Below are 27747 nucleotides of genomic sequence, written 5' to 3' on the forward strand. Positions count from 1 at the left end.
CCAGAAGAAAATATTTGTAATATCAGAGCATGGGGTAGTGCAAGCAGCATAGATATGGCTAGGTATTGGATAAAATGAAGAGAGTAGACTATTCTGTGGAACCTAGGGACTGGGCATTTGTGACTAGGGACTAGGTGTCAAAAGCAAGCTGAAACAACCAAGTTTTCAGGTCCCTACGAAATGTGGACACTGTTGGGGCTTGTTTGATTTCCCGTTGAAGGGAGTTCCAAAGCCAGGGGACCACCACTGAAAAAGCCCTCTCTCCACCGCGCTTATGATGGTGGTGTGAGTGAGAGAGGGCCTCCGTGGCAGATCCTAGCACCTCACATATATCATTATCTTAGACATTATAATGACATATCTTAGACATTATAATGACATATCTTAGACATTATAATGAAATTCATGTATGTTTCATATGCACCTTATACACATAGCTTGAAAGTAACTATACACAATATTTTAAATAATTTTGTGCATGAAAAAGTGTGTGTTCATTAAACCATCAGAAGGCAAAGTTGTCACTATCTCAACCATCCATGCAGATTTCCAGATAATGGACACTCAGTCTGTAAAATCTTTGGGCTGTACTGCTTTATAGTAGTGTGGAAAACCCGTGTGATTAAATGCCCCAACAGTATGTGAATGGAAAAGGTTAATTTAGAAAGTTTCCCCAAAACATCTATAGTTGCTTACATGAAGAAGGTATAGTTGTCTATTTTGTTCTTTAAGGGAAGTGTGATCAGTCCAGGTTTACACCCACAGCCTAAAGATGTCCATATTAGAAAGAGGCTTATCCCTTCATTCTCTAGCTGAGAGATTTGGAATGAGGATACAAGAGGTGGGACAGGATAAAGAATCAGGATGGACTCTAGAATTTTTTTTTTTGCAAACTGAACATTTTTGCAACTGAAAATTCTGTTTCTGCAAACTGAAAATTCTGTACTTCAGGCTACAAAACAGTAAATAGCTCCCTTACGTAGCTTGTTCTTCTTCTATGCTGAGAAGCCAGTTCTGCTTTTAATACAAATTCTCGTTGCCATTTTGCAGTACAGAAAGATAAGTTGCAAGCATTATGGATTGGGTTGGCTGCGCCACCAGCAGCTGTATTTCTCTTATGCAAAATGCGATCATTGAATGCCCACTGCTTAGCACAGTCCTTCTGCTAACAGACTGGTTTCCCCCTTCATTTGTAACTGCTGTTAAATGGGGTAATAAAATTAAAGATGGTGCATTTGTATCTCGGAGGTATGTAAATCAGGAGTTGTGCCATTTAATTCAATGGATTTCTACAAGGGCAAGAAGCATTAGGCCTTATGTCACCAAGATGATGAAATTTCCCTAGGCTAAAAGAGAGGACTGCCACTTTCTGCAGAGAGGTGCCTTTTTAAAAATAAAATAAAAAATCTGTCTTCATTTCAGAAGGCCAGTGTACTCATAATGAGGTTATTAGATTAAGTTACCAAATTAACAGAGGGCTGGTCATGGAAGCTGTTGTAGCAGTAGTTTACTTTCCTCAACACAAATTTGAATGTATCCAGAAAAGTGCATTCTTGGCATTTTGATATCGGCTGCCAGTCAGATACGAAGGAAGTTTTTCTAGAGTGATATTCATTGAAAACCTTTGTACTAGCCTTATTGCTATCAGTTGGAAGTATGCTAGAGCACAATAGTGTGCTTGCACAAATGCTTTTCATTTCACTGGTGTTCATGTAGGAAACTTTCCCAGTGGGTCATGTCCAAAAAAAGAATTCTATTGACATTTTCAAACTCTAATATAGCAGTGGGCCAATTTTCTGTCTGTGAGACGTGCCAGGGGCTGCATAGATGGCCAAAAACACCAAAGAAGCAAACCCCCCAAATGGCCAGAACAAAAATTGGTATTTTAAATATGTTAAAGAGTGCAGAGGGGCTAGCAAACTATTAAAAAGGTCAGATGCTGCTCCCCGAGGCTTACAGAAGAGGAAATTTAATTTTGACCAGAAAAAGGGGACTGTGGGGAATCTGGAGGCATCAAGGGCCACGGAAAACAGCTTTAGGGAGTTGTATAGATTTTGCATTTTGTCCACCCCTGCTCCAATAGTTTATTTAGGGCACATAATACCAGAATTTCTCCAGCTGACCACAGTTAATCCAGGGTTAATAGTCCAAATCCATCTGAACCGTCACTTTACAAATAAATGTGGTTGCCAAAACTACACACATACTTTTGTACATGAAAAGCAGTAATTCAACAACATCTCTTAAAACTGAGGTCTGAGTAGTTACAAAGAAAGACTCAGTGCATTTTAGAGATACTATAATCCTTAATTCTGTGTGTATGTGTGTGTGTGTGTGCACATACTTCCATTCTATTTATAAAGAGATAACTTATAATGTAGAACCAAGTCTATGCTAGTTTATGAAACAACATGCTGAATGTACAAAGTTTAGACTAATTATAAAAGAACCAAATGGTAAACGTTTCACAATGTGGTGATTTGCATTGTGTGTTGTGTCTTATGCTATTTTCTGCTTTCATAATTCAGAACTGGGGAAGCTGGTGTCACCCCTTAGTGGCATTGATGTAAACAGTGTATTTGGCATAAGGTAATGAGAGACCATTCTGATGGTTATAGCTGCAATTTTGTTGTCTTTTAACTGGTTGAGACGTTTTTGTTTTCTCCCTTTGGTCTTCTTAATCAAATCCTGCATCGGGTTCAGTGTGGATTTTGCATGTGGATAAAAGGAGCAGGATTTAGCCCGTGATATCTAGGCCATCCCGTAGTTTGAGGATTGACTGCAACGCCAAGCGGAACCGTGTGCACAGAAGAGAACATTCGCGGCAGCATTAAGGCAAATAGGGAAGGGAAGCAGCAGTATTTTGGAAGCCTGCCCTTTGAAAAAGCCCCTGGTGAGGCTAACTCCCTTTGCTGTCTTTTTCTAGTATTAGGAGAAGGAGAAGAGGTCTAGTATTACTTTGGCTGCTGTGTGCAGAGCTTATGTTCATTGGCGTTGACTGCTTTATTTTTCTGGTGGCTTTGCAGAAACAATGAGGTGACCTGACAATGCGCATACTGATGTGAACTCTGGCATCCAAACGGCCGAAAAGAGCAAGCTCCTTATTTTCACAACTGGCGCAGAGGGATATTTTACAGCTAGTTGCCTTACCTGGTGTTTACACACACAATCCCCATCCCCTGTGTAAGAAAGAAATCCCAGTTAATACTAGAGTTAACTACTGTAACCTAAAATAACCCAACGGCAGTGAAACAAAACTAAATCAGCCTTGATCGGTGTTTATTAATAGTGCGGCCATTGGAAAAGTTTGCAGTATTATCGCAAACCCTAGTTTTCTCTCTGTCGGCCCCACTCCCAAATTTCACTTTCCTGGCTGTTTACTAGGGCTGTTCTGACATGATATGATTTGTGAGTTGCAGGGTCGCCACAAGCGACTTGTGGGACAATTTGCTGAATCAAGAGGGCGATTGTGTCTGGTGCCAGTCAGTCGCAATTAGGCCCAGGATCAGGGAGGCCCGGAGCTTGTGTACCGTCTTGGGCAAGCTTCATAGAAATCAGCTCACCTGAAACTAATTGTCACAACAGAGACCGTATGCAAATGAGCCCTAGGGTTAGCGTGGGAAAAGAAAAACTGTCGCAAGGATAGGTGACCTGCTGAGCGGGGGGTCTGTTGCTGGGGAAATCTTTGTTCAGCCAGGTTTTTCCCCCCTTTTTTGAAAAAGAAATGTTCACATTGTTCCAAATCCAAGAAAACGTAGCATCTACGCTCACTAAGAAAGCGTGGCGAGCCCACTCATCTAAAAGTCCAATCAAGGGGGCAGACAGTTTTGGAGCAGCCTTTAATAAACTTGGAAGGGCTTTGTTTTCAAAAGGAAGCAGCATTGCTCTCCCTTAGAAATATTCCTTGGGAAATTTTGACCAAAGTGAAATGGGTCATATTTTATGAATAAAACCTGTTGTAAGGCTATACTATGTTCTACCTGCAGTTATTTGTCATTTGAAGGATTCCCCGGAAAACTAAACCCAATTTCTGTGGGGGCAGCTGTAGCTTTGCTTACTGAAAAAAAAACTCATTGAGAAAAGATTGGATAAGCTGGGGATTTTCATCTTCATATCGGAAACAATGGCTGCATGAGATGTGGTGAAAGCAAAAGAAGAAGCGTCACATAATTTCTGGCAAATCTTTTCTTCTTTATCAGGCCTTGTTTCATAGTTGCTTCAAGTGAGAGAAAATGGACAGGCCAGAGTTGTAGGCAAAAATACTGTATTTTTTAACACTGAAGGCAAAGGCTAATAATACTAGAATGTGGAAATAGGTGTTTCTGAGAGGCACCTCTTCACTCAGTCCTCCTTCTAGTTCGCATTGGGCAATATTAGCCTGTCTTCCTGCTAAGGCATTTATATGCAAAAAATTAATAAGCAGAACATTACTATACTATTTAGTTTTTGCTGTCAGTGAGATCACTTTCCTTTTCTTCCTTTCTGTTATGACATTAGAAAGATCAAAGTATCACCCCATTGTAAACACGTCTGTTAACCTTAAACTGAATTTTTCCAATAATAATAATAATAATAATAATAATAATAATAATAATAATAATAATAATAATAAAAGAAAGAAAAAAGCACATTTAAAAATTGCACAGGTACTCAGGCCCCATCTGCACTGCCATTATAATGCAGATTGAACTGCATTATATTGTCAGTGTAGATGGGGCCTCAGTTTCGAGCAATATCACTAAGCAAACTACCCTATTTGGACTGCTGTCTTTAAAAGAATAAAGATATTTTGTTTTATTTTTGGCTGGTGAGTTGATGGTACTTTTTCACTGTGGCTGCTTTTAAAAGAGAAACAGTTCGGACATCCAGCTGTTTGTGAGCTCAACTTGTGAGTCACCAATATAATAAAATAAGGATACCTTAAGATAGTGCCACGTAATTACCTTATTCCTCATATTTTAACCCCTCCTCTCCATCCCTTTTGTCCCTTTTCCCTCTGTCTGAAATAATTTCCACAAATAGGAGACATTTCACAGTGGGCACGAAGTGCTCAGCTTTCACTCATCAAACTTTAATCGGAACTGCATTTTAGTTTTTGAATAAAGAACACTTAAAAAATTTAGATGCAAATTATTTTGCATTATTCATGCTCTAAGTGTCCTTGTAGATTTAAACACTTCGGAGGCCACCTTGATTCAAGTAATTACCTAGGCCCTCACTGCTCCATCATGAATAAGGTATTTTGTACAAGTAAAGTATGCACCCGATGAGCTTTTAAAGTGGCTTTACACTGAACTTGTGTATTGCTTCTTGTGCATGAGTGATTCAAACATGCGTCGCAATCTGTCTCAGGTGGGAAATCCTGGCAGGGCATCCATGAGTGACGGAAGGAGGAAGCCTAAGAGTCTCCGAGCACACAAACACACACACACACACACACACACACACACATTTCTTTGTCTTTCTGTGAAGAATCTCCAAGTGATTCTGCTTGCTCTGAAACTCATGGACTGGGCTCAGAAAACCTGAAAAAAGAGAGTGCCTTTGGAAAGGCTTAACTCCTTGTTTCCCACACCAATGCCCATATCCTGGCTGCTCATACTCAGTTACTTAAAGTCCCCCCCCCCCTTGATTCCCCAAATAAGATAATGTAAGTCTTTCTACTTTTATGTAGCATTGTGCATCTGTCTCCCCATCTGTCTCTCAAGCCTCTCTTATATACCAGAACAAGGTACCACCTGAACAATATTTTTCACACAATGGAACTGGCAGAACAGCTGAAGACTGCTTGAAGCAGGAATAACTGTGGAGAACGGGGAGGAAAGTGCATATATTTCACCTTGCGTTATGGATAAATGTGTGCTTGTGAATATAAGAAAGCTGAGAAAGGTGGGAAAGAGAGAGCGTATTCAAGCTTGCAACAGTTAAGTATTTTTCTTTGCACCTTGTAGTTCTGTGTTGGTTGACCTCATGCTTTTTCCCTCCGGCCTTCTAAGTTAAGTTAGTTTCCACAAAGACAAGGATTTTATATTATACCATAATATGCCTTAGTGGCAGAAGCTAAAGAGTTAATGTTAGTTTATGGGTTTTAAAACTACACCAACAACAATTGTGTAGAACTCAATAAAAATTAACATGCTGGAGCAGACTAAGCTTGCCTCTCTTTCAGTTTTTGCCTAACAGCTGAAGTTTAGATGAAACCAAACCTAGCAGCTTTTAGGAAAGTAGTTGACACTCCCACTTGATCATCTTTACTACGCAGCAGAATAATTAATATTTAAACATTCCAATAATGCGGTTTGCCATGCATGCACTTTTCAGCTCACACTGCTGTATATTTTATCGGGAACCGTGCTACCGTTTTCTTGGGAAATACCTATTTTTGTTTAAAAGGATGACATCTTTGTGTTGAGACAGAAAAAGAGAGAGATGTCACATTTTACATGCGTGGTAGGACTGAGTGCATTAGGACAAAAGGCAGGTTTAACAGTTTAGCTTACGGTTAAAATCAAGTTACATGAACTGTCACTCTCGAACAATGTTCTGCTATCATTGGCTTAAACTGTGGGTTTGGCATGTGCAAATGCCTCCAATCTCCTCTGTAACAATAAGAAGCTGTATTTCCTTAAAGCAGAAAGAAATCCATCGAGGAGTGACCAATCTGTGATAGATCTACCACATTAACCCAAACACATGCAGGCACAAAAATGCATGCCTGTACATAAAGCAAGAAATCATTTCATGAGCAAAGGAAGCGTAAATGTGTCACATGAGATCTCCTTAGAACTCTTGTTGCTGGAAGAACAACATTTTTGTAATAGGATGACCACATGCCCTACTTTACAGATGTCAGTCCACTACTTGAAGGTATCCTTTATTGTATGGGCTGTCTAGTCAAAGTATGATTTTAAAATAAACAACTACAGTCAAGGAGAAGGAGCCCCCAATTACGCAGTGGGTTAAACTGCTGAGCTGTCGAACTTGCTGATCGAAAGGTTGGCGGTTCAGATCCGGGAAGCAGGGTGAGTTACCGCTGTTAGCCCCAGCTTCTGTCAACCTAGCAGTTCGAAAACATGCAAATGTGAGTAGATCAATAAGTACCACTCTGGTGGGAAGGTAACGGCACTCCATGTAGTCATGCTGGCCACATGACCTTGGAGGCGTTTACGGACAATGCCGGCTCTTCGACTTAGAAATGGAGATGAGCACCAACCCACAAAGTCGGACACAACTAGACTTAATTTCAAGGGAAAACTTTTACCTTTACCTACAGTGAAGGAGATGAGAGCAGGGTCCTTGAGGTTGGCCATTAACAGTAACTTCCTCCCGCAGCAGGCATCAAAGTCACCTGGTCACAGTTTTCCTTAGAAATGGTGGGAAAGTAATGTGTGAAGAAGAGTTTCCATTTTTTTTCCTATGGAGAAGATATCCCGGACCATTCATAGATAGTTCCAGAGTGGTGCAAGCCTTCCCTATACAAGTAGCTGTCTCTTTAAATGGTTCATTCATGTGCATGAAACAAGCTCATGATGTCTTTCCTATGCCTACTCCTCCTAATTTTCTCTCCTTGGTACCACCTTAGCTCTTCGTAATTTCCTTGTCCTTACTAAATGAAATATATGAGAATTCAAATATCCTATTGCCAAGCACACAGGATGAGCTGTTTGTTTTAAGTCTCTGACAATACAAAGACTCTAGTGTGTGCCTTGGGCATGGCATATTAATTACAAACACTGATATCTTTGTTTCAAATAAGGCCAATACATTGAGAGAAGAACTCAAATACTGAAGATACTCAGTCCTCAGTTTGCAATGCAAAGCAGCTTGCAATGTCAATCAAGTAATTATTAGGCCAGAATCATTGCACTTTCCTTAGTATTGCTATAACCTTAAGGAGTAATCACAAGAACTGATGCAGGTTTAGCATCCCTTATCTGAAATGTTTTGGATTAGAAGTGTTTTGGATTTTGGATTTTTCCAGATTTTGGAACACCTGGATATCCATATATGCATATCATGAAATATCTTGCCTCAACAAAAAAAATCATTTATGTTTCATATCACCTTATATACATAGCCTGAAGGTAGTAGTATAATATTTTAAATATTTTTATGCATGGAACAAAATTTGTGTACACTGAACCATTAGAAAGCAAATGTATTATGATCTCAGTCACACGGGTGGATGGTTTTGTGTTTGGGAGTGTTTTAGATTTTAGAATTCCAGATAAGAGATGCTTAGCTTGTACTGTTTTAGATCATACTATGGTATCTAATGATAACCCACTGAGTCCTAAATTATTGGACAGAATTGGAATCACGGGTCCAAACCTCCACCCAGTAACACCAGGTAGACGATAGACTATGAAACCATATTATTATTATTATTAATAATAATAATAATTGTGTCAGAAGTGACTTGAGAAACTGCAAGTCACTTCTGGTGTGAGAGAATTTGCCGTCTGCAAGGATGTTGTCCAGGGGACACCCGGATGGTTTTTGATGCTTTTACCATCCTTGTGGGAGGCTTCTCTCATGTCCCCGCATGGAGCTGGAGCTGATAGAGGGAGCTCATCTGCACTCTCCCCGGGTTGGATTCGAACCGGCAACTTTCTGGTCAGCAACCCAACCTTCAAGTCAGCAGTCCTGCTAGCACAAGGGTTTAATCCACTGCGCCACCAGGAGCTTCTGGATATAATAATAATAATAATAATAATAATAATAATAATAATAATAATAATAATAATAATAATATACAGCTCCAAACTGAGAGAAATTCCAAACTGACTTGACAACACATCTAAATAAAATAGGATCACAGTCGCAGAAACAAAAGCTTTGACATGAAGTTGGGACTTTCTGAAAGGGGCTACCCAGCTTGCATTTCACAAGGAATGTCTGTAAAAGAAGAAGGCTACACACTTTGGACAGGAATGTGGGTCCAGTGCAGATTGCAATGTATTTACAGTAAATTCTCCTATGAATCCTCTTCAGCTCTGTGAAGCTTTTCAGTCTGTGTTCTTTTGTGGAAAACTTTACAGGGCTGAAAACAAAGTTGCATTGTGTTGACAAAGACATGTGGGAGCTGCTATGCTGCCTGCCTGCTGCATGCTCATAGGGTAGTGGTGGGTGTGGGAGGTTTAGGGAAACAGACTAGCAACAAGCATGAAATTCACAATAAAGGCACGAAAACAGGGCCACAGCTTGCACCTTTGCAGTACCGGACAGAGGCACTCCACTACAAGTTCTTAACCTGTTGGCTCTTCTATAGCACCCCCTGTTCAAGAGTAAACCAAAACAGATTGGTCCATACATTTAAAAACAAGATCTGCATTGGATGTATGCAAACTTTATATTTTTCATAGGCTCTTTTGCTTATGAGATGGTGAAACCCATGCTTTTGTCCTGTATTCCTTTGGGCTCTTCTTATGCCTTATCTAAAAGGAACAAACCTCTCCCTAGTTGGTTTGGCCAGAAATCTGCTGTCACGCTCTTGGATATTGGCCTGGCCCTCTTTCTTCATTATGAGAGTCTTAACACAAACTTGTTGTTCAATATTAAGGAAGTGGATAACAAAGTAAAAGCACCAGAGACTGAAGGATTGAGCTCTTCTACTTAGATCAAAATGCAACACTAACTTTTACCAAGATCAACAGTCACCTTTCAGGGATTTTTTAGAGCTAGTTGTTCTCAGTGAACATCCATTAGTCCTCAAAATATATTGTGGGTGGGTAAATCCATTTTCCACTGGCTACTGGAAGGATTACAGTTGAGTTCAGAGGAAACATCATGAAGGGCTTTCAAAAGTTCTTCAGATTGTTCATGAGTCTGTCATCGTTTATGACATGGGTCTGTTGTAGGCTATATTTCAGAGGAAGAAACTGACAAAACCATCTCTGTGTATTCCTTATTTAATGATGCCATCACACAATTTAAGCATCCTAGAATGCTTGCCTACCAGTTGAGGGAGAGATGGGAACACAGCCCATCACATGATGTCCCTCAATTTCCAGTGGAGTCCTCGCCCCCAACCAGCATGGAAGCATCCTAGGACACTTCCTTTTCAACACGGGAAGGTGCCCATGTTGTGCTGACTCCAATGGAGCCAGCATACTTCTGCCCGGTTGGATGATGCTTCTCCTGTGTGATGAGAAAAGTGTTGTCGTGCCTGCCATTTCGCCATGCTTGCTGGCAAAACGGCACCGGGGATGAGGTGTGATAAGGTCCTATGAAAGCTCTATGAAATCATGGGTCACCGTAAGTCAACAGATGACTTGAAGGCAACTTATATACATTACTAATACAGGGGGGTGGGTGAGTGAGTTTCCCAAAAATCTTTTGCGTGGGCCTATGCAAAGGTCTGTTGGGGCCTTTGACCCCAGATGTAGAGAACAAGAGATAGGGAAAGAATAAGCATGGAAAGGATTGCCCATGGAGAGTATTCAAAGGCCAAGGCCAACCCTGGCATGAGGCAGAAGATCCTGAGGGCAGTGGTCTCTCCTGCAGCCTTCTATTTAATTCATAAGCTAAACTTTTAACCTCAGGTGTAGTGTTAGGCTACTGTTCTGATGCCAGAGCAGAAGTAAGATTTAATTCCTAGTCCCATGTGGTAATGAGATGGGGGCATTTCGTCTTTTGCTTCAGGCAGCAGCTGTTCCTCCTGAATTGTCCAGATGTTGGCTTTTTTTCCTAGGATAGATCTGTGTCTGCCACACAATCTGTCCTAGGCTTCCTAAACTGTCCTGCTGCTTCAGATGTGGTGTGGAATACTATCTCATTATTTGTCCCAAGTCCAATCAGCTTCTGTATATGGAATGAGATGCGTCATTTCTGTTGCCTCAGGCAGCAAAATCTCTTAGGTCAGCTCTGCCAAGAGATGCTGTGTAGTGGCTACGCTAGGGTTTTGGGATTTGTAGTTCAAAATTAATATTTCCAAGTTCTGGTCTATACAGAGAATTAGCCTGCACTGACAACTGTGCTGTTAGGTGATTGAGGCAACAAAATATGTGGACTGTTTTAAAACTGATATTGAAACGGCAAAGCAGAGATAAGATGATCCCTAGTTACTATCTCACTTGTGCATTTCAACAGATACATGAAAAAAACATTGTCCTTATGAAAACACATGCTAAACATAAATAAGTACAAACATTACACAAAACTAAATGCCCCGACTTGGTTCTGATGCTACACCAGTAATAAGGCTTCATGCTATGTGCACTTAAAAAAACAACAACTCATCTTCTGTCCTCCCTCTTTGAGTGAAATTCTCTCAGTTTCAGCATGAATCTTCAAGTGCCATGAGGGACCAAGATTCAGTTTTGTGGAACAGAAGTCTGGAGCCGAATAATTCTTCTGACAATAACGATTCCTGTTTAAATTAACAAATTTGGTTCCTCAATTGGGCTAGAGAGAAAGAGGAAAGCTTTATATTGGTGATCACCAGGGTTGTAAATAAAGAAAAATAAAGTCATAGTCAGCCTGGAAACTGGACAAATATTTTCATATCATTACGTCACACAGTTCTCACACTTTAAAAAACTTGTTCTTGTTGGCAAACTTGCCAGCTCTATTGTAATTGTATTTTACAATACATTCCTTTTAATGTTATAAATGCCTGCCACTACCTTTAAAACCCCCTCCAGCCATGTCAGCTAACTATTCAGACTAAAATGCTTCAGTTGGGACAAATGCAGCTCACCAAAAAAAGCAAAGAAAAGGCTGCACAGCATATTTACATGGAGTTGCTTTGAGAATAAAAGATTGACTTCAGAATAAACATGCATGGGATTAAGCAGTATGACTGCAGTCCTATAGCATGCTTATGTGGGGGTAAGCACCATTAAACTCAGTGAGACTTGCAATGAAGTAAATAAACATAAGATCAAGTTGCATACAGCATAAGTCAAAGTTTACCTGAGCTGTTAAATTAGGCGATTCGATTTCAGTCCACATATGACATATATATATATATATATAGATAGATAGATAGATAGATAGATAGATAGATAGATAGATAGATAGTTCCAGGTAGTCTCAGATTAATTCCAAAAAATTCATTAGGACTTCAGCTTAGTAATTAGTAGTTTGTAGGACTTGTGGTGAAACAACATTCTTAGTTCAAAGGTTTCTATCCTCTCTCTCTCTCTATATATATATATAAAAGGTGCATTTGCTGTCAAAATATATTAAGAAGCTAAGCAGCCTTTGCTGAAGACAGTGTCTCAGGGGGTGGGTGTTTTGCTTCCAGAAGATGCCACTCAGGATTTTATGGACAAATGTTTTGTCTGTGAAACCTGAGGATGTTTATAGCATATCTGTAATAGGTTGAGGCCTCTGTGAGAGAGACCATGAACGAAAGCTTCCTGCTGTGAAGAACATAAGTTTTAGGGAGAAAAGATAAATTGGGGGCTCTTGTTTCTTCCAAAGATCGACTCCTGCTTTCCCAAGGCTGCTTGTAACTAGCTAATATCCAACAGCCTTTTGGAGTTTTTACAAGACTCATAAATGTGCAGTTGCTGGTGACTCTGTGTGTATGTGTGAATGCCCATGTTTTAAATTTTATCCTTTTAAGTGATATGTTTTGAATGGCAATTTGGAATGCCACTACCCTGGAGTTTAGACAAGTTACTTTTTTGCATTCTGGAACTCCCAGAATCCTACTGTCTGTGCTGGATAGATGGATTTTGAGATTTGTAGTCCAAAATAGTCATGTTTTGAAGTGCTACGCATTACTCACCGCATGTGTGGAGGCCCTACATAAGTGGTTCTCAACCCGGGGTCCCCAGATGTTTTTGGCTTTCAACTTCCAGAAATCCTAACAGCTGGTAAACTAGCTGGGATTTCTGGGAGTTGTAGGCCAAAAATCATCTGGGGACCCCAGGTTGAGAACTACTGCCATAAACAAACATCCCAAAGTAATGCAATATCTGCCATAAATTAAAATAAGGAGGAGTGACCAAAAACATGAGACTGTTTTATGTTTTCATGCAATCAAAAATCATAATTTCTTTTGTGAAAAAAAATTGAGGCCACCAAACTAAAGGTGAAAATGAATAAGAACTTAATGGAAATGTATGTTTTGTCTCTAGCATTGGAAATTACACTGACTAATCTTGTGGGATTTGTGTATTTGTCAATGAACTGGTAGAGATAGAGAACCGCCATCCCTTCCCAGTTCCATTCACTATGCTTTTGAGTAAGGTGAGTGGGATTCAGCCCATTAGCTTTTATTTTCTGTGAAGAGTGACCAAAGCATTACAGACAGAGAGAGGGAGAGTTGGTCAATTTATGGCCAATAAACATAAAAGCCGAAGCAGTACCAATGAAGCATTCTTCTTAAACCAAAGGTCACTCATTCTGCACTTACTCTTTTCAGTGGTTTCAGGAAGTTTATTTCTAGGGTAGAGGATGTGGGCTTGGGCTTTTAGTTTTAAGAACCCATCCTTTCAAAATGTGTCTGTGTAAGGAGTGGATACCTACGAATTTAGAAGTGGATTTACTGGTATTTTCTGAGGGCAAAACAAAAGTGTGCTTCCCAACCCACACCCCAAGCAACACACCAGCTGTCATTTTTCCCCCTATGAAGAACTGTGTGCGGATTGAGGAGGGGACTCCAATTTATTTTTGAAACATAACTTCGTGCCTGATTCATTGCGCTTAGTGCCACTAAACTCAAGGCGAAAACGAGTCAGCGTGGCCATTAACATTCTTAAATCCTAGAACCTGTCAGGAGGCAGATAAGGTAGGGCCGGGCCCAGGAACCTTCCCCCCACCTCAATACTTGGGATGTTTGCAATATGCTTCTATTTTGGTCACACCTATGTGTGGCGATCCATCTGGTCTTAATCAATCAGTATCATCTCAGAGCTTTGCTGTTCTCCCCAGCTGAAATAATACACTTCTTCATCAGAGCTCCTGCCTCAAGGAGGGTCACTTCTCATGATTCCCCAGCCAAGGCACATTAACAAGGCTTACATATTTGTAAACATAGGTAAACCCAGGAGGGGAGGGGAGGAGGGAACATTTTGAGAGATGAATATTTCATGAACAAACCACTGTGATGTTTATTTAGCGATATTACCGAGCAAAACGTGATGGAGCACTGGAGGTAAATTTGTTTGAGCAAGAGGGAGAGGGGGAGAAAACCTCTCAGGCCACGGAGAGACAAAGATGAGCGATGTCGAAATGAGAGAGATCTGATGTGCCACCTCTATATAAGCCAAAGCAGCTTGTTTATAAAATATGTTCCTCGGAGTGCAGGGAAAGTGGGTGGTGGATCTTGTAAACTGTGCCATTTATTTATTTAGATTGCACATCAGGAGATAAAACAAATGAAAACTCCAACTTGTTAATAATTTACATTTAAGTGGAAAAATTCTTCCATGCTGTTAAGATACCTCCAAGACCTGACACTGTAAATGCAAATAATTTACATTCTTTGTGCTCAGACAACTGAGCTTAAAAGAAAAGGAAAAAAGCAGGGGGAAGAAAATGCAGGGTGCTTGGGATACACTTAAAAATGAGAAGGTGCTTTTATACTTTGTGGGGGTTTTTTCCAGTGATTTTTAAAAAAATGACATATTGGTGAACTTTGGCTTCTCGTTCATCATCAGGTGTTTCTTGTATGGTGTCCACTGTGTGTACTTCTCAACTGAGGAGGTGTGCCATAGAAAAAGGAAGTATTCTTTTCAATGAAGCTACACTATTATTTCCCCCCCCCCCTGCTGCCAAAGCTTATGCAAAAAAGTTTTTGTGGAGATGAGAGGAACCTGAATTTTTTGAAGAAAAATTAAAAGGAGAAATGTGCATGACAATAACTACCTCTGTTCCTTGCTTTTTGTTCTTTTCATGTCAGAGACCCTTTTTTTTAGCTGTGCTGCCTGGGTAACTGCTCTGGAAGGTTGGAAGATTTCTTCTTGAAGGACCGAGGGCCCTCTGACACAACCTTTTGTTGCCTTGAGGTGTTTGATCCTCTTTCCTTTTATTCTTAAAAAGAGAGAGAGACCCAATCCCATCCCTTTAAAAATGGATAACCAGCACCTCTTTTACTTATTGTCAGCTTTCCGAGAGTTACTGTGGGGGGTTGTAGAAGTTTAACTAGTTAACCCTTTGCTCACTAATATAATTCAGATGCATCACACTCTTTAAAAAAAAAGTACACTGAATGTTTTCGGTGCTTTGTCAGGTATGCAAATCCTCTTTCCTGCAAAATCATGTGCCCTGCATACTCTGGACTTTAACAGTTGGATTGTGCCATTGCTAAAGCTTTCTTTTTTCATCATGCAAACTTTACTCTGGGATAATTAGGAAAGTGAGTATTTACTTCCAACCTGTGTGCTAGAAATTAATAAATCCCGAAACGTCTTGATCATTGTCATCTGGTGCATTTCCTAAGCTTCCCTCGCACTAAGTCATGTAGGAATTCCCTGGAGAAAAAGTTGATCTTACCCTGTTTCCTTGCACTGAAAACTGTGACTCCTCTCAAGGAGACTTTGTTCTTCAGGGCTAAGTGTAGAAATCTGTGAGTAAGAAAAGAAGAGCACCTTAAAATGCAAATACCAGTGTGTTTGCTTACTAAGAGCTTTATGATTAAATGCTGGAATATTTCTCTCCCTCCCCGTCCCCAAATTGAAGAGACACAACCCAAGCTGGAGGCAAGGAAAGCAGCTTAAATGGATTATTTAACAAAAAGCAACTTATGGCTTCTAGATAGTGACCTACATTTGCCATACAATGATGATGTTTTATGGTGGCGATAGGGTTAATAACCTAACATCATTCATGCACTGTTTTTTTGAAAATTGAATTTTACTGCTACAAAGTAAATGTAACAGCCCTCTGGAGACAATATTACAGGCACTTTATTGTTTGCGAAGCTGATGTCATCTTTCTATGGGCTGACTTTAAAACAAAGGCAGAACATTTATTACAAATATCACTGTGTGAAAGGAAACCTCCTGAAATGCTGTTTAGAAGGTGAACTGATAAAAAATAATAATTGCTCTCCCACTTGGCTTTGATCGTCTGCAAAGTTAGGCTTGTAGAAGAATCCTCCGCGTGTGATCTCCTTCCCCGCAAACCTACAAATGTATTTTCTCTCTCTGGGTATTCACTGACTCATTCTCTTCACATAATCCAGCTCTCTGAATGGATTCCGCCTTTTATTTGTTTTAAGATCAACTTTAAAATTCCTGAAAAGCTCTTTACCTATGTCATGTAAGGATATCAGAAAGGAACAAATTTGAACTCCACTTTTTTAACATAGAGAAATATAGGCTGCTTATTAAGGGGAATGATTTATCCAGCTTAATTTTTACATTGTTTTAGATTTACTACATTGTTTAAGAAGTACTTCAGACCTAGTTATATTACATTTCTTTTTTCACTACAAGTATGAGAAGAATAAAGAGTATACGAATAGACTTGTGTTTACTTAGCTAGTGATGCCTGGAGGCATACTAATAAAAAGGTCAAAATATTTTAAAAAGTGTCATGGTACAAAACTCCTATTAAAGTTTTTGAAATTGGAGCATATGTTTCAAGAGAGGCGAGTTTGTGTCATTTCAGCAACATAGTTAAAACGTCTGACTTTGGAAGCTGGATGGGAAAACTAAATTTGATCATTGCTTTCAGCCACTAAAAAGGCTTGGAAGTATCCATCCACGTTAAAATGTTAGCTGAATAAACTAACTAATTTTCTTTAAAATATTGTTTTTTAAAAAAATAAGGTCATCTTTATAAATGTAGCATTGGGATGGTAAAACCAAGGGTTCTTGGGGTTTGGGATGCCTAGAAAGCATTCTCCTGATGTTTTTTTTTTTTTTTAAGTAAACCAAGCAGCTAAAGGTAGTATGCTTTGTGTGGATTTAGGCTGTGGCTACACTGTCATATAACACAGTTTGAGTCTGCATTATATGATCAGTGTAAACCAGTGGTTCTCAACCTGTGGGTTTCCAGATGTTTTGGGTTTCCAGATGTTTGGCTGGGAATTCTGGGAGTTGCAGGCTAAAACATCTGGAGACCCACAGGTTGAGAACCACTGGGTAGACCCATATAATGCAGTTCGATACAATTAAACTCCACAAAGCAGCTTACGCTGGGGCCCCATCTACATCAAGTGGGCTCTCCACCTGATGTACATGCGGTTTCACAAAAGAAGTACTGGTTCCAACCGTTAATCCAGAACAAGGGGAACTTGAATTTACTCTTGAGCTTCCAGAAAGCTCCAGAGTGATCAGGTACTTTTGAGTTGTGAACAGCTGGATGAGGCTGGATCTGGCTTGACCCGGGGTCAACATATCCAACAGATCCAGTGCTATGTCGCTAGCTAGAAGCAGTTCCCTGGCAGAGCCTTGCTGGCACTTCACTTCTGCTGGTTTCATAGTAGAGCACCCTGCTGTGATCTCATCTGATGTGATGTCACCAGCAAGGTTCTTCCAGGGAGTTGCCTTTGACTAGCGAAACTATGACGGCAGTGACAGCTCCAATGCACTCTTGATTCTAGACACCCAAAAAAGTCTCTGGGGATGCTGCTGTGCTACATTGGGAAAGCTCCAGATCATAGTAGTCTGTATTATTTTGATAAATAATGCAACCTAAGAATAGATTCGAGCATTCATTTGTGACATTTAAAAATGTGGATTTGTGTAATTATTCTTGAGAAATGTTCTTTTTGGACCTCATCACATTGATTTCCGGCTCCATCCTAGGACGCTTGCAGGATGGAGCCATGACGGAGCCCATCACATGATGCAGGGCTACTTCCGATGGGACTCCATCCTAGCCCCCTCCTGTTAGTGTCCTAGGATGGAGCCAAGAGAACATAGGAGGCTCCTGTGTTCTCATAAGACAAGCCGGGGAATATGTGGGGGGAAGCCAGGCGGCAACACTGCCCTATGGATGCCCCTGCTTCCCCCTGGTTTGAGTTGCTTAATATGATGAGGCCCCAAGATGTGGTAATGAATTGTGGTCCATTTTTATAGAAACGAGATCATGTGCGTACCAACTGAACTTTAAGATTATATTTCATTCTCACGCTCTAAATCTTAGGATACCTAGCAATTGTTCAAAAAGAATGCTTCCTAACTAGTGTACCAATATACTTTCTTATGATTTGCTAAGACTTTTTCTGATGGTAAGGGTAAAGGAATCCATCTAGCTATCACACCACTTTTTCCTTGCCCTTCATTAAAAAATCAAATTCAAACAATCCTTTTATAGACTTGGGTTTTTATTGTTGTCGTTATTGCTATGAATTTGCTGGGGAAGGTGAAAGTGATGTGGCATCTGATGGCTCCATTTCAGTGTGATGCTTATTTCCCCCAGTCCATCAGAATGGGTCTTGATTTAGAATACATGCCGTTCTCACTTGTATAACATTTTATATGAAGGAAGTCTAATGAGAGCCTCACTGATCAAGACTCTGAACGAGAGGTTTAATTTGCTCTTCAGTCTCTGTGCACATGTTCAGTCATCATGTGCAAATTCAATCTAGGGTGATACAAAAAAGAAATAAAGGAAGTTGTCGGCTTGAAAATAAGACCTAAAAAATTAAAGAAATAAAGATTGACTGATTTGACCTGAACAGAAGCTGATGGCAAGAACGTGTGCTGTGAACCTGAACAAACTTCCCAGTTGCTGGGCAGATGGAAATTTCTCCTCTTCGGCCCCACCTTCACAACATGGGTGTATTCTTGCCTGGATGCAGTAATGTATCATGGATGTATCCCGAGTTTGGAAAACATATTTTTGGGGATTACAACTCCCAGAATCCCCAAAGCTCTTAAGGCACTGAAATAATGTACACTCACATGTTATGTAGAATTCCATAAAGAGATCTTGGTCACCATAACTCTCAAATAATACACTTGCACGATACAGGTATTTATCTACCCATTGCTTTGAATATCTTAGAGGAAATGGTAGATTAATATGGTTGTGGGTGTGAGGGAAAGAAAAGCAATGTAATTACATGTTTGTCGAAGGATTTCATGGCCGGAATCACTGGGTTGTTGTGAGTTTTCCAGGCTGTATGGCCATGTTCCAGAAATATTCTCTCCTGGTGTTTCACTCACATTTATAGCAAGCATCCTCAGAGGTTGTGAGGTATACCTCACAGGAGAGAATGCGTTGGAACATGGCCATACAACCCGGAAAACTCACAACAACCCAATATAATTACAAATTCTGAGATTTCTTCAACTGTTGAGGGGACTCGATGCTCTTGTTAATTTAGAGGCCTTGTAGAAGTGGAAACCTTTGGGTTGAATATGTTTTAGCTGAACATTTATTTTAACTCAGTGTTTCTCAACCTGTGGGTTGGGACCCCTGGGCAGGTCATGAGGGGGGTATCAGAGGGGTCACCAAAGACCATCAGAAAACACTACAACTCCCAAATGTCAAGGTCTATTTTCCCCAAACTCCACCAGTGTTCACATTTGGGCATATTGTGTATTCATGACAAGTTTGGTCCAGATCCATCATTGTTTGAGTCCACAGTGCTCTCTGGATGTAGGTGAACTACAATTCCAAACTCAAGGTCAATGCCCTTCCAGTATTTTCTGGTGGTCATGGGAGTTTTGTGTGGCAAGTTTGGTTCAATTCCATTGTTGGTGGAGTTCAGGATGCTTTCTGATTGCAGGTTAACTATAAATCCCAATAACTACAACTCTCAAATGACAAAATCAATCCCCGCAACCTCACCAGTATTCAAATTTGGGCATATCTAGTATTTGTGCCAAATTTGGTCCAGTGAATGAAAATAATCCTGCATATCATACATTTACATTATGATCCATAACAGTAGCAAAACTACAGTTATGAAGTAGCAACAAAAATAATTTTATGGTTGGGGGTCACCACAAGATGAGGACCTGTATCAAGGAGTCGTGGCATTAGGAAGGTTGAGAATCAGGGGATCCCTACATACTACATGGTTATAGCTGTACGATTCCACTTTAACTAGCCTATGAAATGATGTGATGTATAGTTTGGTGAGATGCTAGAGCTCTCTGGCTAAGAATTCAAAGTACTCTCCTTAAATAGCAAAGACCAGGTTTCCATAGGATAGAGCCATGGTAGTTAAAGTGGAGACCAATTGTTGTAACTATGTAGCAAGAGAGGACCCCAAATGTGTGCCCAGAGAGCACCAGAGATTTCTTTAAGACAGTCAAATTGTTCAGAACCAGTCCCAAAAGAGTCTTCTAAAACTGCACCAACGCTGTAGAAATAATGTACCACTTGAACTGCCACGGCTCAAGGTTATGGAAAGCCTGGAATATGTAGTTTGGTGAGGCATCAATACTTTCTAGTAGAGAAGGATAAACACTGTGTAAAATTACATTTTAGAGGATTCCATAGCATTGAGCCATGGCAGTTAAAGGGGTGTCAAACTGCATTAATTCCACAGTGTAGATGCATCCTAAGCTGTGATATGGCCATTGCAATCAAGGATCAAATTCTTAAACATCAAACAGCGGGCAGCATATGTACTGGGAATGTCAGAACAGTATGCCATGAGAGGTGCTCCCCATATTTCTTCATGACCGTTGTTACAGTGGTGCGGCTTTACAAAAATGACAACAATGACTATAATCACACACTGGAAACTAAGAATTAGGTCTTGATGAAGCGTGATGGAAGACCCAAAATCTTGAGGCGTGCTTTTCCAAATAACCAGAGAGAGAAAAATAAACGCTTCCTTGTGTCAGTCTTGTTAGAGAAGGATTAACAAACTGGCAATTATTTTGGCGACCTTAATTGTTGCTCTGCTAGAAAATATGTAATTAGAGCACGTTTGCGGGCCCCTACACCTGCAGCACATCCTACAGTATAATGTCAGCTTTCAGCTTGCCCGTGCCAGGTTCGATCACAACCAGTCCACAGTGATGCTCTGAGAACATTTCGGACTCATGTAATGTGGCTTCTGTGTCTGAAAGAAGCAGGCATTTACACTGGCATACAATGGAGGGCATTACTGCAACACTGGTTTCATTCTTTCCCAACGCCTACCTTCAGTGCTGCTCTGGTTTACTCAGTTGGAGGTTTGATTGTTACGGTATAATAGTCCTGTACATTTCTGAAATTCCCTGATTATTCAGCTTATTAATATAGCACCAGCTTGCTTATCCAGCGACAGTTGTGAAGGGGGAAAATTCAGGGCGCAAGCTCAGTCAGAGACTGGATGAAGACTCAATGAGAACAATTGTTTGACATGTTTGAGGCCTTCTGTGTCAGTGTGCCTATGGCTGCAGAGATGCCAAGAAGTGCGCTTGTGTGTGTACCCATACAAATACACTCACAGTCAGACAGATAGGCAGATACACACACACATTTAGGTATCTAAAAATAGGAGCCCGTCTGGCAGTTGTGGGTTTGGACCGTTCTGGCTGATTCTCAGAGCCATCATATCCTGGCATTTTTCAGCTTTCTCCAACCTCCATTACCTCTCCTTTCTTTAGTACTGTTAATTCTGAAATAAAAAATAAGAAACTTGAGATGTTCTGGATGCTCGTTTTTTAAAAAGGCACAGCATAGGGAATAACTGTCTTACCACTAAATTCAGTAATCTGGCACACTGATAGTTAACAGACTACTTCCCCTAAGGGAGATACACTGTATTTTGCTATCTGACATGTTGTCATATATAAAGAAATCAATTGGTAATTAAATGATGCACCTTGTGAAGATGACAAAAGGCATTTGGTTGCGAAAAGAGAACTGGGTTGTGAGGGGTTTGTAATGAAGGCCTAATGACTATTCATAAGAGATTTTCAGTCCGTTGATCCACTTGACTGGAAAGTTCTGCCCTGGAGAGTTAGTGCTGTCAGTTTCTCTCACCTCAGAAAGCCGCCGCAATCGACGGTGTAGAGTATGAGCGAGAAATTATCTAGTTTTTGCTTCAGGCCTGTCTTAGGTCACATGCAGAAGGCACACATCTGGCTTCCTGTAGGTGCAACCTCCGGACATAAACTTTGACTAATTTTCAAACTATAAATATGTAAGACTGACACTGAATAAGTTACCTTTTATTCGTGTTTTGGTGTATTTCAGAGCACATCCAAGGAAGGCACCATTTCAGCCTCTATGTGTTGCTCGTCTTCTAGTAATTTCATTGGAATTTTCTCTTTCTTTGTAACCAATATAGAGCCATTAACTGACCCAGGTTGGGTGGATGGAGCTAGTGCACTAACTATGGAACAAGGCTAGAGTTGGTCCAAGTCACACACAAAAAAGAGAGAGTTAATTATGGCCCTATGGCCCTGGCAAAAGACAGTGAAAACTAAAGAGGATGTTTACAAGTGATCAAATGGAGATGATTATCTAGGAGGGCTTCTCTGTTACAACCGTATTCACTGACTCGGTACATATTTGCTTTTGAAAAGCGATCCCCTGGCTCATGCCATCAACAAACTCACCTTATCAAAGGCAAGGGTGTTTATCCCCTCATTCATCCTGCCCCCCAAATGGGGATTTGAGACTAGATGGACATTTGCAGTTTAACAGCCAATTCTGACAATTGGTAGGAAAACCAGCTTGAACATTTTGGGAAGCATCATGTTTAAGGATTTTCAAGTGGACGCTTTACACATTGTGGACATGTGAAACAGCCGAGAGAAATCTGTCAGAAACATTGCTTGAAATACATGGGAGAAAGCAGTATGGTAAACTTCAGAAGCCTCCATCTTTCAACAGCAAGGCCAGCTGAGTAATCCAATACATTATGCATATTGCAGAAGGCCTTGATGCTGTGTTTCCTACTTGTGCTTGTGGTTGCTGAAGCTTGCTAGGTCTGACAAAGTGGACCAAACGAATGGACAAATGCCAAAAAACCAATTATGTTTATTAATGTGCATTGATTACTTGTTTAGGATATAAAACAAATTAAAAAATACATTAGTATTTAAACCTTTTTTATAGCAGGGCTAATGACTGTTTGTAATATAGTGTCTACTAAAGGACATTATGCAGTACCTGTAAGACCTGTAAGGGTTTGTTGTCAAATTAGTTGACTTTGATTTATAGGGATGTCACTATTCGGAGAAATCTTTATGTCCTTAAATGATATCCTGTCTCAAGGCAGGAGTCAGCTACTCTCAGTCACACTGAATAATGTCTTGTCACACCAGCACTCCTGTTGATTCAATGGGACTGTTTCACCTGCAAAGCGCTACTCTTGCATGCTTATCTAATGCTGACCTTTTGGGAAACAGAACATTTACTTTTTTTTTGAACAACAGTTCCCAGACTCCCCAGCTAGCACAGCATATGGTATTCTTGGATTTGTAGTCCTAAAGGAAACTTGTCTAAATGATCTGCTAAATAGTGCAAAAATGTGTCATTGCCATTCAAAAGACTTGCAGGTGAGGACTACCTTTCACTTGTCTCTTTTGATTTGTTAAGAATGGACTTACGTACTTGTTAGCCAGCAGCACTGTTGCATATGTCAGAAAAGCATCTGGAAAGAGACTAAGTAGTGACGGTTTATATACACAGGGAATTTGAACTAGTGATCTTGAACAGACTTTTTCATTGAACCTAAAATTGCTTTGTTACGCACCTTGATTAGGAAGCATAGCTAACCAAATTCAACCAGACTTCTGTATAGACTTGATTTGGACCAGGCAGCAAAACTTAAAGCATCTTCTACAACTATGGCACTTCAGTCTTTCATGTTAGAGTCACCTCCAGATTGATCAACCTACAATAATACAGTTTAAGAGGGATGTTTAGATAGTTTGGAAGCTTCAGTTGGTTTGAAACACATGCGTGTTCTGATTGGAGCGAATTGATAACATCATATTACACTGACTGTATTATCAGCTATATTGATTGCCAATTTGCTCCTAGGCTCCCTGTTCAAGATGCTGTTTTTGACCTTTAAATGTTTATATGGCCTGGAACCAGAATATATTACATTGTTCCCTGCCTGAGAATTTTCTTCATCTTTTAAGGGCAAACTATGATTCTCCTGCTGTCAGAATTAGAATACATGCATCTGACACAGGGCGTCATTAGCTATGGTGCTTTACCACCCTTATGGGAGGCTTCTCTCATGTCCCCACATGGGGAACTGGAGCTGACAGAGGGAGCTCACCCACTCTCCCCGGATTCAAACTGCCGACCCGTTGGTCAGCAGTCCTACCGGCACAAGGGCTTAACCCATTTCGCCGCACAACGTCCTGGCAGACGGCCAATTCTCTCACACCAGAAGTGACTTTCAGTTTCTCAAGTTGCTCCTGACACGGGAAAAAAAAAAGCCATGGTGCCCAAGATTTGGAAGAAACCTATAGGAGGTTTCCCTGGTTTATCTCTGCATACTTTTAGCTGGCTGGCAAGACAGTGCTGCTTGAACTGCAACTATCTTTTCAGTGTTATTACGAGGTTTTGTCTAATATGATTGTAAGTGTTGTGCACTGTTTTGATCTTTTCTAGTAAGCTGTAAGATATTTTATAGAAAAGCAGGACATATACTTTGATAATAATCAACAAATTAAGCAAAATTATGGATTTTGGCCCTGCTATTCCAATTGCCACCAGCTCGATAATACATTGGGAAATGAAAAGCATTACAGTACATTATATGATGAGAAGAACTGTTGGAGGAAACCCAACACATAATACCTGTATGTCATTTGTGTGTATCAGGAGCAACTTGAGAAACTGATTGCTTCTGGTGTGAGAGAATTGGCCGTTTGCAAGGACGTTGCCCAGGGGATGCCCGAATGTTTGATGTTTTACCATCCTTGTGGGAGGCTTTTTTCATGTCCCTGCATGGGGAGCTGAAGCTGGAGCTCTTTCTGGGTTGGATTCGAACCGGCAACCTTCAGGTCAGCAACCCAACCTTCAAGTCAGCAGTCTGCTGGTACAAGGGTTTAATGCATTGCACCACTGGAGGCTCCTCTTATGTTGGTAATAATAATAATAATAATAATAATAATAATAATAATAATAATAATAATAAATCTTTATTTATATGCCACTTTTCTCCCACAGTGGTGACCCAAAGTGGCTTCCAACATGTTCAAAACACAATACAAAGTTAAACAACAGTCAAATGTATGAATATAAAACATTGTAAGAAACCAGGTAAAACATAAATAGACATGGTACAACTATTTAAATATCAAATATTTAAATAAATACCAGATCACTCTGTAAGAATCTTCTCTTTGAGTTATAGGTTTTAATTTGTTCAAAAAGAATATGCTCAACATTTCTGTCATTGCTGGTAACTCTTCTTTCTTTTAACATTTTTAAAAAAGAATAATGCTATATTATTCCTCTTTACATATTACTTTTCAGGTACTTCATTAGTATTATAAATATTCTATGAAAAAACACAGGACAAAATGAGACAATGTCCCAAAATAGCCTTAAGTCTTGCCTCATTACAGTACTCATTCCATCGGAAAAAACTGTAATGAGTTTACAATCATTAGGCTACTGAATGTATTGCAAACCATGCTGTTACTGGTAATATATTATTTAAAAACTTCAGTTTTAGCATGGAATAAGCTTCGTTGCCAGTTTATTCAGGATTCTCTTTTTACAAATAGGAAACTGATTAGAACAAACAAATAAAATGGTTTATGGGCAGCTGATATCAAATCTTGGTCTTTGATACAGGGACGAGATAAACCCCACGTTTGTAGCATACCTTCCATGCATCTAATGATGGTACTCACTTAACGGTAGCTCTATCAGCATGCAGTTGAAGTGTGTTTGGAATCCCATTCCTAAGCTGTTAAATAATTTTTAATTTATCTTCTTTCCTCTGTGCAAGGCGTCTGTGTCATTTTAAGACAAGGGCAGCATTGAGCTCTATAGCACCAGGAGCTGCCAAGGAATGAGAGATGGGCCATGATGTCAACATGACAATAATAATATGACATCAAGCAACACCGAGCGTCAGGGTGGTTGTTTACAACACTGGGTTGGAACCTGAATTATGTGTGCAGTGCTATAGCCCTCCTTTTTTTTCCCCTTCTCGTTCTCATTTCAGTATCATTCTTTGACAGTTTCTCCTTGTCTTAAATGTATTTTTATATTAGGATTTTGCATTTGATTTGTACAGAATTTCAAAATAATTACAGGGTATCATTTTAACTGGTATTTTTAAATACTGCATACTTATAATTCATACTTATAATTCATACTGCATAATTCCTAACTGGCTGTTAGGAATTATGGAAATTGCAGTCCAAAACACTTGGAGGGCTGAAGTTTGACCATGCCTGTTCTAGGTCTTCTCATATGTCGATAACTTTGTTCTGCTTTTGGGTTTATTTTCAAATATTGCAAGTTTTATGTGTTGTCGAAGGCTTTCATGGCCAGAATCACTGGGTTGTTGTGCATTTTCCAGGCTGTATGGCCATGTTCCAGAAGCATTCCTCACAACCTCTGAGGATGCCTGCCATAGATGTGGGTGAAACGTCAGGAGAGAATGCTTCTGGAGCATGGCCATACAGCCCGGAAAATGCACAAGAACCCATTGCAATTTTTATTTTTACAATCTAATTCCAAACCTATTTGAGATGCCATCTTGTGTTTTTCAAATGAGTAAAACCAACCCCAGCATTTTGAAGACATTCCCACAGTGGAATCCCTATTGGAAGTAATGGGTCCTGACAGTTCTTTAGTTAAAAACCATACAGATGGGTCACTTTCCTCTAAATTATCTATTGAATGCCAGCTGTTCACAACTTCAGCTGTCTCACTTGGTTTCTGGTGCTGAAAATGTCTCAAACTTTCACACAATGTTGGCCTCCAAAGATGTCGCAGGGAACGCTTCGGCTTCTTTGGGGATAGTAGTAGCACCTCCGCAGACGTCAAGCATTGAAAAAAATATCAGTGTATTTGCAAAAGCTTTGAAAAAGCAAAGGCTTGGACTATCATTCCTACAGGCCCCTAGCCAGAATGGCCATAGATGATGATAATAATAATAACAACACAGTCCTAGACATTTGGGAAGTGTTCGACTTGTGATTTTGTGATACAAAATCCAGAATATCTAACTTGTTTGCTGTGTCATAATAAAATAATAATAATAACAACTTTATTTTTGTACCCCGTCTCCATCTCCCCGAAGGAACTCAAGGCAGCTAACTTGGGGCCAAGCACCGGTAATTACAAAAGAATGAAATGAAATAATAATAATAATAATAATAATAATAATAATAATAATAATAATCTTTATTTTTATATCCCGCCCCATCTCCCCGAAGGGACTCGGGGCAGCTCACAACAGGGACAAGCCCAACAACGACACAACATATTTGACAAAAACTTAAAACATTTCAACAATAAACAAAATAATATAATGAACAATACATTAAAATTCAAGCAGATAAAATCAGAGTAATTAAAAGCAACCCAGCGGGGACAGGTTTCATAAAGTGCTATATCATGGACATAAGTAACAGTGATAAAGTGCAGTACAGTTTTATAAACATAGAGAATTATTCTGATGACAACTCTACTGGGCCTATTCATTCAAACGTGCTCCGGAACAGCCATGTTTTCAATTCCTGGCGAAAAATGGGCAGGGAAGGAGCTAACCTGATCTCCCTAAATACATACATAATACACTATGATGCTGTCTGGGGTTTGTGAAAGGTTCCCAAAACATTGCCAAGCTCCGAATGAGGCTGTGACGGCAGTCGGACAAGTACAGAATGGGGCAGAGACCATATCTGGAGAATATTTGATGTCACTTGTGCTGCGCATGAGTTATATCATAATTTC

At 40.0% G+C, this 27747-nt stretch overlaps 1 protein-coding gene and 1 long non-coding RNA gene across 8 annotated transcripts in view; one reads left to right on the forward strand and one right to left on the reverse strand.

Moving 5' to 3' along the window:
- The window catches only part of zeb2 (zinc finger E-box binding homeobox 2), a 186433-nt gene that overhangs the window by 48921 nt on the left and 109765 nt on the right, over positions 1–27747 (forward strand). The gene's annotated exons all lie outside the window — the stretch shown is intronic.
- Positions 18414–25797, reverse strand: LOC134294837 (uncharacterized). Its single transcript, XR_010001503.1, has 2 exons — positions 25689–25797; positions 18414–23701 (listed from the first exon to the last, which is right to left on the reverse strand). It is a non-coding gene; the product is annotated as an uncharacterized LOC134294837 (long non-coding RNA).

This window comes from Anolis carolinensis, chromosome 1, assembly GCF_035594765.1.
Source record: "Anolis carolinensis isolate JA03-04 chromosome 1, rAnoCar3.1.pri, whole genome shotgun sequence".
Taxonomy (NCBI): domain Eukaryota; kingdom Metazoa; phylum Chordata; class Lepidosauria; order Squamata; family Dactyloidae; genus Anolis; species Anolis carolinensis.